The sequence below is a fragment of the Stegostoma tigrinum genome, chromosome 18 (genome assembly GCF_030684315.1).
Source record: "Stegostoma tigrinum isolate sSteTig4 chromosome 18, sSteTig4.hap1, whole genome shotgun sequence".
Lineage (NCBI taxonomy): Eukaryota > Metazoa > Chordata > Chondrichthyes > Orectolobiformes > Stegostomatidae > Stegostoma > Stegostoma tigrinum.
In genome coordinates, this window is record NC_081371.1 from 39,121,751 (window position 1) to 39,134,879 (window position 13,129).

General features: G+C 35.1%; 1 protein-coding gene across 3 annotated transcripts in view; it reads right to left on the reverse strand.

The window, feature by feature from the left end:
• The window catches only part of msrb3 (methionine sulfoxide reductase B3), a 128,000-nt gene that overhangs the window by 87,447 nt on the left and 27,424 nt on the right, over positions 1-13,129 (reverse strand). The gene's annotated exons all lie outside the window — the stretch shown is intronic.

The window sequence follows — 13,129 nt, forward strand, 5'->3', positions numbered from 1 at the left end:
ATGAACACAATCCCTATCGTGGTTCAGCTAGAGACTGTCCCATTGGTACAGATCCTAGTTTCCCCAGCAGTAGTGCCAGTATCCTATGAACTGGAGCTCACTTATGCCATACCAGCGATGTGTTGTGAGGTTATCTATGGAGCATCAGACTTGTGACTAATTCTGCCTCCATCCAACCCACCTCAAACAGTTCAAAATTGGGTATTGGACAGCGGGCAAATAGGAGAAACACTGGTTGTATTTTACCCTGACTGACCCAAGCCGCTCATAACAACATGTAAGCAAGGAACTTCAGTAAGCCTCTTGGCCCATTGAGCTTGCTACATCATCAGTGAGATCATGGATGATTTCATTTGAATCACAATTCTAAATTCCTGCATATCCTCAAAAATCCTTCATCCTTTGGTAACCTGAACATTCAGTACTTTTAAGAGAAAATAAAATATATTAGAAGGCCGCAATTAATCACTACAAACGTGCATATCATGTGTTGGGAAACTGTGTGCAACTGTTAAGAAAACACAATTCACAACATTAAAATATGCCAATTTGAACTATATTTGGAAGACAATCCAGCACTATCTACTTCTTAATCAGTTAATACTAAGCTGGCAATTTAAACACAAATTAACAGCACTCTTTATATAATTAATTGAATGAAATCCTAATGTCTCTTGCTGTATAAATAAGCTACTCAAGTAAAACTGGAGTAAGAAACTGATTCAAATGAAGCCATTTAAAAATGATAATTTTTAATTTGTTAAGACATTTCTTGGCGAAATAAACTGCTTTCTTTTATCTTCTATTTAAACATTTAGTTGATTAGATTTTTATTTGTTCTGGAGACTAATTCATACATAATACTTTGTACTTTAAAATTTCTAGTTGTCTGATAACGTCTAAAAGTCATCAAATTTTAAACACAGAGAGAGGTCCTTCAGCCCATTGTTTCTTACTTTGGTTCTCAAGAACCAATATACTTGAATCCCGGTTTTCAGCACTTGGCCCTTATCCTCGTTTGCTATACTGTTTCAATTATTCATCTTAATACCTTTTAAATGTTGCAAGACTTCCTGCCTCTACCATTCTTCCAAGCAGTAAACTACTGATGTCCCCCTACAACCTCTTGGCTGAATTTTTCCCCCTCGGATTAATTTTAACTCTCCTACACATTGCGTTAAATGTCTGCTCTCTGGTTATGGGTCCAGGGAATCCAAGGGAGAATGCTTCTTCCAATCCAGCCTATGTACTCCCGCTTCTGTATATATCAATCAGGCTCCCTCTCAGCCTTTTCTGCTATAAACGAAAACAACCCCAGTCTATCCAGTCTCTCATCATGGCTGATACCAGGAGACTGCCTCGGCTGGAAGGTGAATCTCCTCTGCACCCTCTCATTTCTATCATGTAGTGTGCAGAATTGCACACAATACTCCAGCCTCAACAGCTTAACAAATAACAACTCGTACTGCTCCATCACAACCTTTGTGCTCTTGTATTCAATGCCTCAATTAATAAAATCAAGGATTCCACATGTCTTAACTACTTTATCTAGCTGCTCTGCTGCCTTCAAGGACCTACACACACACACACACACACACACACTAAGTTTGCTCTGATATTCTGTCTTTCCCAGGGTCCTACCATTTATCATGTATTTTGGGGACACTAGCAAGGCAAGAAAATACATCATCTCATAAGTTACAGGGTTAAATTCCATTTATCACTGTCCATCTGACCAGCCCATCTACAGCATTCTGTAGTCTAAGGCTTTATTCCTTGCTATTTTAACATATTTGGGGTTATCAGCAAACTTACTCATCATACCTCTTACATTTCTGTCTACACAATATGTACAACCAACAGCAAGAGACCCAGCACCAAACTCTAGCACCGGAAATATGCTTCTCGTCACAAAGACAATCTTCAAGCATCACCCTAAGCCTCTTATTTGCCTCAATTTTGGATCTAATTTGCCAAATTGCCCTTGATTCCAGTCTCCCAGGTGAGATCTTAACACAAGCCTTACTGAAGTCCATATAAACCACATCAACTGAACTACCCTAACTTACACATCTAGACACCACCTTAAAAAAATTTAAATAAAATTTGTTAAACATTATCTCCACCTGACTATACATGATTATTCTCCTCCTCTTCAAGTTGAGGCTAATCTGCCCTTCAGAACTTCTTCCAATAGTTTACCTATCACTGACGTTAGACAGACTGGCCTGCAGTTTTCTGGTTTGTCCCTACTACCCTTCTTGAATAATGGTTCTGCAACTGTCCTATAGTCCTCTGGCACTTCTCCTATTTTATCTGGACTGTATTGAAAATTAAAATGTCAGACTCCTGCAATCTCCTCCCTTGCCTCCCACAGTTGCCTGATATATATGCCATCTGGGCTTGGGATTTATCTACATTAAAATTTTCCAAATGGATTGACTGCATAAATCTGCATTCACTCATTTTACGTTGGAGCAAGGCATTTGCTGCTCAGGAATGAAATTTTAATTTTCCTACACTTAATTCATTTGTAATATCCCAAGAGGTTCAGAGAATTGATTGTTTGAGTCTGTCATGTGATCCTTTTGTTATGACAGGGATGCAGCACATTCTGACAAACTCACTTTTAAAATGCAACAAGATTAAACCATAACTATGGGAATCATCATGAATTCAACATTAGAATGTTGCACTAATATTCTATTTTTACCTTTATTCAAAACTATAAATCAGCGTTACTGCAGTGAGTTTTTGACTGAACACATGCTGCTGACTGGAGTCTCATCTGCCTATAGCAAAAATCAGAAACTTATGTATGTCCATGATTTTAGTACCATTAAAATGAATACTGAATTGTAGCCAATGCATACCCAAATTTCTCTTTTGAGTCATTGATGGGTGAGACTCCCGCTGGCAGTAAAGATTATAAAATCACCCACAAAGTGCAAATTTGATCAAATGCTCCATTACCCTTTTGACATTCTCACTGGAATAAGTGCCAGTCACTTTTTGTAAGAATCTTTAATCTTTTGCAAAATCTTAAAATCTTTCTTCCTTGAATTCTGCCTTTATTTAATTTAATTGCTCCACCATTGTTAGACATCTAGGTGCCCTGCTATGGAATACCCGCACCATATCTTTCTACTTTAAGGCACTCATAAAACCTACTTTGACCAAGCTTTTAAATCATTTGACCCTTGTGTGGCTCGGTATTATATAATGCTTCTCTGTAGTGCCTACGACATTCCATTTCTTTAAAGGCACTATCTAAATTATTGTCCATCATTTTGTAATCATCAAAATGTATTCATCCATCTTTCCCCACAACCTCTGTAAAGCATTTTGGGTTATTAATAATGTCATTCAAGTGCAGATTATTATCTATTTGCAACTTATCTGCTTGCCTTATTGATATTACACTTTCTGGTGAATCAAACATTTGCAGAGTAATGTCAAAGTTGAATGAAAAATATAGCTGGAGATTTCAATGCAATCCCGAGGGAATATTTCACTATTGACAGTTCCATCATATGAGTGAAGCTCCACTTTAGCCAGACATAAAAAGGGTCAACGGCATCATCTGAAGAGTAGAGACATTTGCTAGAGTCCTTGCCAATATGCATTCATCCCACATTACTACTAAAATATAGATTTGCTGGTCAATTTTCATGTTTGCTTTTTGGAGACCCTGATGAGTGAAATTCACTGCCTATTTGCTCACAAGAGGTGGCAGACTTCACAATAATTCATTGGCTCTAGAGTAATTTAGAATGACTTGAAGATATGAAAGATAACTCCTGTATTCAAATTATTTAAAGGCCTTTGGCAAGCTGTTCACAAAGATATCAAAACATGAACTAATTTGACAATTTCTACCAATCAAATTCTTTGCATAGATGTTTTTGAATCAGATAGTTTCATTGGTTCTGAACTTTTTGTTTGAAAATACAAAGTACAGAAAGAAATGTGTTTGACTTGACTTTATTTATTAGTAAGCAACGTTTGGTGGGGTATTAGACTATAGAATGAGCGCAGGGAAGGGCTACTGGATTGAAACTTCACAAAAAGGTCAATTTAATTCAAGTCCACGACATATCGAAAGAACTAGATGGTGTGAATATGGCCCAATCATTTCGCCTGGATGGCACAGGGAGGGACAGGATCAGGTTTAGAAATGATACAATGAAATGATTTTAGATGGTTCTTCTTTTCCCCAATTGGACTACCTGTCGAAAAGGTTCTCAGTTCATCTGTTGAATACTGATTCATTTGGAAGAAAGCTGAACCAGTTTTAGATTCGGTCATAGACCAAATTACAGACAAATAACAACCTTGTAATATACATCAGAACCAGAGTGAATGCGACTCCTGGACCAGTCACCGAAAAAGGGTCAGACTGTTTTCTCCCTGCTGACCATGGTTTGTAAATTTGGCTTTTTACCTCTCTCACAACATTACATGTTTCTGTGGCTAGGAATCAATTTGGTGGATATCTTTTCCCTGGAGTAGCAGAGCTGAGCAATGACCTTATAGAGGTTTATAAAATTGCGAGGGGCATAGATAAGGTAAATAAACAGGGTCCTTTTTTCCAGGGTAGGGAAGTTCAAAACTAGAGGGCATAGGTTTAAGGGGAGAGGGGAAAGATTTAAAAGGGACCTAAGAGGCATCTTTATCACGCAGATGATGGTGCGTGTATGGAATGAGCTGCCAGAGGGAGTGGTGGAGGCTGGTGCCATTGTAACATGGGTTGAATGGATATATGAATAGGAAGTGTTTCAAGGGATATAGGCCAAATGCTAGCAAATGAGGCTAGATTTATTTATGATATCTTGCCAGCATGGATGAATTGTACTGAAGAATCTGTTTCTGTGCTGTACATCTCTATGATTCTAAAGTAGAACATTTTGTTTGGAACAGGCAGATATATTATATTATTTGGGAAAATATGGTTGGGCGGAAACTATATTTACAGGTAAACTGAACAGTGAAGTAAATTACCTGTTGACTTAACTAGCCTGAAGCAACAAATGCATTTAATTGCATCTCTGAATCATAATGAAATATTCTGCTTGTTTTCAAAAGCAGAATATCCCAGTTGGATTAATCTTGGCTTAGAAAATAACTGCTAAGCAAAAGGAAAACACATGGCTAAAATTATTGCTTTCTACATAGAATTTCCAATCATACAACTTCACAAACTGGTTGTTCTTATTAACAGCGAGTTAATCATCCTACAGCTACTCTCCAACATTTGAAAATGAATAAAATATTGCCTGATTATATATGAACTGACATATCAATCTATGGCTTTCTTCAGATCTTTAGACAAAGGCCTGCCTTTTTTACTATGGATCACAACCAGATCAGAGGAACCAGGAGAAAACGAAACAGGCTATTTAAAAGCTAAATTAACGTCAATAAATATAACTAAATGTTTTTGAAGTAAAGGAGAGAGACACACAGACAGAAAAACTGAGAACAAACAATGAAAAAAATGAAATAAAAACAGAAAATGCTAGAGAAACTCAACAGGTTTGATGGCATCCGTAGAAACAGAAATTCTAACATTTCAAGTTCGATGTGACTCGACTTCAGAACTGAAAGAGGATAGAAAAGTCATGGGTTTTCCGCTGTTGAAAGAAGGAATGAGGGGTGTGGGAGGAAAATGGTTGTATGACTATGACATTTTGTATTTGTGATCAATTTAAATTTTGCATTCTTTTTGTTAAGGTATCATTGATTGTCATAATAAGGCTACTAACAAAGGGGGTTTACTTTTAAGTGGCCATCTTATGTGTTACTAGTTCTTAGTAGCCTGACAGAATTGCATGGCAATTATTAGAGTAGCATGGTTTGTCTTTTTAAGTGCTGTAGGATTACATAATTAGTTGTTTAGTGTTCCATTCTTTTCAGAGACTTTCTCTTAACATTTGATCATTGTAACCCACCATGTTTCAGCAGAAAATATACTGAAAAGTTACACATTCAGAGAAGTCTCAATTATATGATGAAATCACATTTGTTCAACTGATTGGGCTAATGAGGCCAATCATTCTGACTTTTTATCTAGTTGAATTTATTTTCCACATATCAGTCTGATATTTCATTAACAACGATTACTACTCCGCTGTAGTAGATACAGGATATTGTAATGAACTGTTTAGTCCTGATTCAAGAGCATTTTGCTTACCTACAAATTAGGATATTTAAAAGTTTATCCTCAACTTTACAATCCACTTTAATTTATTGTCTACAAGATTGTATTTGACTGTAAATCTTTGTAAAGCAGATAATCACTGAATTTAAGGGCATCATGCTGTAAATACATCAGCACACTAGTAGCAACTGATGTTATATCCAACAAGTTAACCAAATGAAGGTAAGCTGCTGAATAAATAAAATGGACACTAAACCATACTGATCTGTGCAATCCTGACTTTGACTCCTGGACTGTATGAAATATTAAAGCAAGGCTACAGAGAATGTTGCAATTGGTTGCAAATTCAATGAGCAAAAAAAAAGTGTGAAAAATATGCCAAATTTCCTACTTTTGAATCTGATAATACCGAGATGATTTATAGAGGTTCAGAAACCAGCTCAGCTTTGGTGGCTACTACAGCCAAATAGCCTGCTAACATACACAGTTTGTGTTCATTTTGGTGTTATACTGGAGGGCTAACGCAGCCAATGAATTATATCCAAGCTTTAAATACTGCCTTTGGGGAAGGAAAGGAAAGTAATGAGAAGAAAAAAAGAAAGTAAATTCAGGAGGAAGTAGGTTCAATTTTTCTCTCCGTATTACTTTAGTAAAAGTTTAACATATACAAAACTATATTGCACAGGCGTTTTATACAAACTTCGTTACAGAAAAAAAAACTTGCATAAACAAGGGAAAAATTAAAACAGTGGCAAATAATATGTTACTGAGAAATGTATACTTTATATAAAAAGACCAATTGTGCACACAAACTACAAGGACCAGAGTTGCCCATCTGTATGTCATTTACCGCAAGAGAAGCAACTGCAGGTTTAAATTACACGGTATTGGATTGCAATTTCCTAACATTGAATGCTTTTCAACTTTTACCTTTAGACATTACTACAAAGTATTCATAAAAACAGCCCCAAACAGATATGGGCTAGTCATTTTAAGGCATGTTGTTTCTTTCTTTTGTTTCGTCATTTATGATCATATAGTTTAGTAGTCTCTAAACATTTAAGTATTAATTGAGCAAAGAAAACATTTATCCAAATTTTGTTTTTAAGAGTTGAAAATATTAAAGTACCATTAGAAAAATAAGTTTTAATTTACGTTAATTTTGCACAGTCAACTACATTTGGTGGGAATGTTTGAAATATAATTATTTTCTCTTAGCAATGTTCTCATTAACTGTCTGGTAGGGCTTCATTCTAATGACAGGCTTTGAAAGAGCACTGCTGTATTCTTTTGTTCACTTCAGTCTTACTTGGAAGGGATAAAGATTTCATTCCTGGTTTCTTTGTTAGTCTTGCAAGAACTGCTAAATCACTATTCATACAATTTGCTGGAATGTGTTTCATGTCAGACCTTACAAATTATTTGGTTTTGGTTTATTGAACATCAGTTTTTAATTAGCAAAATTTTTTCAATGCTTAGCATTTTTAACTTCAAATATAAATATAATTTTCTACTAGGTAAATGCTTTTGCATCTTACTGTACAAGAATGAACTAGATTGTTCATAAGAATCCAATTAGCCTTAATATGTTAAGTTGTTAATTTCATGTACATCTTTAAGAAAAAACTTTCAAATAGCTAACTCCTTTTTTAAAAATATGGAACATTAATTCCTTGTCAAAATTTTCCATTGTGACATTTAATATCAGTTTCTCATGCAGAATACTCAGAAGTTACATGTTGCTAATTTACAAGTATTAGGGAAATTGAAAACCTATTTTTTTGGGTGTGGAGTGTGGAGGAGGTGGCAGGGTGAGGGAGGAGGGCAAAGAAAAAACAGGCCATTTGGGTTATATAAAGAAAAACAGACCTTGCTATTTTAACAACATTGCTGCTTTAGTCACAGTGCAACATAAACGTCTGAAACTGCCTTGAATTAAACCTGAATATAATTTTCCAAACATCTTTGACCTAACTAAAGTCACTTGGTTGTAAGTTGCATACAGATAAAGATGCTTTTTTTTGTGCTGATGTTCAAGTAGTTTTACATATTTTCATAAATAAGAAGCAGATTACCTTGTCAATCACCCAAAGCCTATTTCCTCTCTATTCATTCCTACAGTACTGGGTCAATAACAAGGTTAACCAAGGTTTCCCCCCTTAATTAGTAAAATACTGACAAAATTTGGTTTTATGCGAGTACTGAAGTTTTGTTGTCTGAGCATTGGAATAATTATGTTAAACAGCTTTCAAAAGAATTGCATGAAATGGTAGCATTTTATAAGAAATTAAGAACAAAAAAAACTAAATTGTTCCAGTAAAAGAAAATTCTACCCCCCCCCCATGAATTTGCCTTTTTGTGCATTGCAAGGTGCAGAAGGAATGCAAAGATCTCTTTAATTAGTACATAGGACAATATAAAACTAATATCCAATTAAAAAGTTTAGTTGTGCTTTAGTTATTTTAAAAATTATTTATTTGCAGTGAGCTTGGTATTGACAATTCAGAAGAGATAATTATTTGAAAAATATACCGTTTGTTCACATTTAACACAAAGTAAATAAACACCTGCAATTATTTGACCAAAACAAAACCCCCAAAAAACTGTGGATACTGGACATTAAAAAAGTTATTTGACTTGGATATGAAATAATTTTGCACAATAACTTCAACGCTGAATTCACTACAACTCTGCAGATGGTACTTAAGCTAATCTTACAGGACTTAGTAGATTTAACTGAGATCTATTTAGAATATAGGTCATAAAAATCTCAAAAACAACAATTAATCCACTGAAACTATCTTGAAAATTTCAAGGCAAGACATTTCAATTAATGTTTGTATAAAACAACTTCAAAAGTGGATGCAGTTTGGAGAGGAAACACAGGATCATTTGCTACTTGCAAAAAACGATTAAGGCAGCAATAGCTTTCTTCAACAAAATGCATCTGTTGATCAAGCAGGAATTTTTCACAAAAGATAACCACTGTGAGGAACCATTTACCTTGCAAAAGTGGAAAACCATCTTCCATATTAGAGGATTTGAATATTTCCAAAGTGTTTAATTTCAAAACATTAAACATGGAAAAATATCTTTGCATAACAGCACATGAAAAATGTAATAACTGATTGTAATACTTGAAATACCAATTGAAACACAAATGCACCATACCATTCTTACTCTTTTACTGTCCAATAGGTCATGTGCCCATTGACTTGTATTTAACTTTTAATGCTAAAAATCGACACGTGAGATGACAGGAAAGATGATAAATGTGGCAGTCCAATCTTAAGATTGAAAGACACCAAATCAGAAACATTTTTTAAAGCATATATCTGCGCACTTATTATTTAAGCAATGCAGTTGCATAGATGGATCTTTCCTGTGCACCTTATAAAAGTAGTTTACATTTTTAAAAATTTAGTTAATAAAACATTTTTATGAATAACTTTCTTTGTCCTTCCTTTGCTGTACGCAATTCTAGTCACTGTGCAGACTGGTACATGCAGGGACGCAAGTGTTCTAAGTTGCAGCATGCATTTAATTGGCAGAATATCAGAGCAGTAAATAATTAAACAAATGATTGGAGACTATTCTAATGCGAAACACAAAAAAAAGCAAAGTATGCAGCGCTGCGTTTACAGAGGGGCAGTCTGCTGTAGAAAATGCTTCAAAATAACTCAGTTTTCACTTCCTTTCCCTGACTCTAGTGTTTCAGACCTGATACTGAACCTTTTTTCCAGCCTTGTAGGGATTCCAACACTAGAAATGCTTTCTCGCGAAACATTGTGATTCTTAATCGTTTTTAAATACTGACAGATTATATCAAATGCTCTCACATGCTTCAAAGCCAAAAAAAATTTCTATTACTTTCTTGCAAGCATTATTTTCCTTGCATATAATGTTTTGCATTACAATCGTTTACTTGTATTGCCCAGTTTTCTTCTTCTTCCTAATCAATGATTTGAACATGAACAGCAAACTGTAGCACAATAGAAACCCAAACTAAGTACTGTTATCTCTACTACAACCAGAGTTATCAACTTATACCATGTTACTGAAATGGAAAAATATAAACACTATAAATAATTGGGAAAAATTCCTAAGGTTACAATTACAATGTTTGGATTCTCAAACGTACTCAGATTATTTGAGTATAAGAATGTATTTCTAGACCTAATTCTAATCTATTTATTGTTTCATGTTAATTGTGCGATTAAATGGGGGCAACAGTGCCAACACATTTGTACATTATTATGTGAATAATAGATGGCTAAATAATTTCTACTAAGGTGCCTAAGTGAATACCTCCTTCAACATGCTTATTAATTGCATATCTGTATAATCTGAAAGTCACTCACATATGCCATCTACTGGAATTTCTAATGTTGTATTAGAACAAATTAAATACACTTCAGTAAACTCAACTTACTTTCAGTAAAACTAAAGTGTGATTTTCAGCAGGATAAAATATTTGAAAAAAGTAAGACTGGCAAGTTCAGCGCCGAGATGCACTAGTTACCTGTAATGCCCAATAATGCTTGCTTAATTGGAGTAGAGTCCATTCTGAAGGAATGCACAGGATAATGTAAAGTGTAAAGTTAACTTTGATAATGTACTGTTTATATCAATATCTATTACCCAAATCTGACTGCATAAGCAAATCACTGTACTGTGGGTCAATACACCCACAACTTTAAATCATAGCATTGAAGTTGCATTGATGGTTGAGCTGGTTAAGTCAATAGTTAGCTGAATCAGAGTTAGAGAAGGATCCCAGGCTCAATTTCCACTCTCTGCAAATTTGGTAAAGCAACTCTCGTGGTTACCAATAACAAGACTGGCAAAGCAAGAGGATTACAGGTAAATCATTCAAAGTTCTTCCAATGACTGTCATTCATTGATCCCTGCTGGAAAGTGCACGATGCTTTAACATGACTGTGATCTTGTTCAGCTTTTGTGGTCTTGTAGACAAATAACTGATCAATACTCAAGTGTCCAGGCTCACTTGGACAAGTTATCAGAGAGCAACCAATAAGTTGGGAATGAAGACAAGTTTGGTTTCAAAAATCATTGAAACAAATTGGCAAAAACAAATACGTTGTTTAACAAGTAAAAATAAACATGGCATTTAATGAATTTCAAAATACGATTAGCTGTGCACTCTCCAATCAGTTCCATTGATGAACAAACTGAATAGACCATGCAAAGGTAAATTTGGAATTATTTTATGCTGCTGATGTCGTTGAGCTTCAATCAGCAAATCTACAACTGGATGCTGCTGTGGTATTCCTATAGCTCTCCGGCCTCGTTGAATAAGTTTGTGTAGCTACATCCATTTGAGTTCAGGAACTTGTCAGGGAGCAGTTGCCTGAATATCAAAATCAAGTGTTTGGCGTTCACTTTTGCAGGTAAATGTGCACAATGTGGAAGTCATGGAGATTCACAATAGCCAGAATGGAGGTTGGAAGATTGGCATAAAGTAACCTTCTTCTGATTCAGCAGACGTATCAGTATAAAAGGTAATCATATAGCAGTCTCACTTGTTTGCAATTTTGTCTGTTTTAAGTACTTTCCCTTAAAGCTGCCGAAAGCCTATTCCCAACCAGAAAAATATTACCTGTTCCGGTAACATATAGTGAAAATATTCTATCCTTTTTAAAATAATGACCAATCCACACTGGCTGGTCAATACTTTACCTACACTCTACAACAAGCTCTTTCTAATGCTGAAAAGCTCTATTAAACCTCTTAGCATCCTTCCAATGAGAATAATCGCAATGGCTTAAGTCTCTCTTTACTTTAAAATGTTATTTATTTGACATCAAGGTGTTCCAAATATTGGATAATCTTACTACAGAATCAACATTCCTATGCAAATTCAGTTCTGTTATCACAGAAACTACATGGGGTTGTTAGCATTGCGAATTCACAGAATTCCAATCTTCATATCTATACTGCAGTCGTGAGTGAACTTAAATCATGAAAAGACAATTGCTCTGTAGTCCAGCAAATGGCAGTGATGTTACTATCTGCTGATGAATTTCCTACTTAGCAATGCCTAATGGGCTTTAACACTGCAGCTTCCAGTTAGCGTATTTCAGTGTGGGTTGGGTGTGCTCATGATGTTCCATATAGAGATAGGAACTAGGTTACATACAACATTTTGACCAGTTTCTAGCTTTGGGCTATGAAGATGAAATGCAATGAGAAGAATTTCCAATGATGACCTGAAGAGTTTATTGGTGATCAAATCAACGACGTGTATGTGTTTCCACCTCAATGGATTACATCTATCTGACAAGAATTTTCTTTTGTTTTAAAAGGACCCCATGTATTTCTGCATGCCATTTTTCAAATGAAAATACAGATGTGCTTTTGGATCACCGCTTTCATTCAATGTTCAGTTAGTTCTTTCCTCAGATATTGCCTAATCTACAGTGTGTTTTCATGCTTTTGTGGGTCACATTTTCAGCATTTGTAGCATTTTGATTGCTCAACAATATACCTTGCTTATAAAACAACAAAAAAACCCTCTGAACTTAAACTGGAACTGCAATTGCTTCCCACCTTGAAACAATGCATTTTGAGGGGATCAAATTGCAATCTCTTCATTTCTGAGCTGACAGGTAGCAAGTGCATGCATAAATAAGAAAGATTAAAGTTGTAGCTTTTCCATCATGAAAACATGATGCTCGAAGTGAATGAAAAACAACTTTTTGGGTTTTAAACAATGCCAGCAACTTACGTAAAGCCGTGCACTTTTTTTAATTCTTTTCCATAAATCACAAAGAACTGTTATTTTGGTTCTTCATTAAAAGTAACACTTGGATATACCCAGCATTACCCCCAATGGTACAGAATATAGTATTATCCAAATTATAGTAAAAATTGATTCTGGAATCAACTTAAACATCTCCAATGAGAAACACAGATATATTTTTAACTAAATGTTTTTACTGGTTTAAT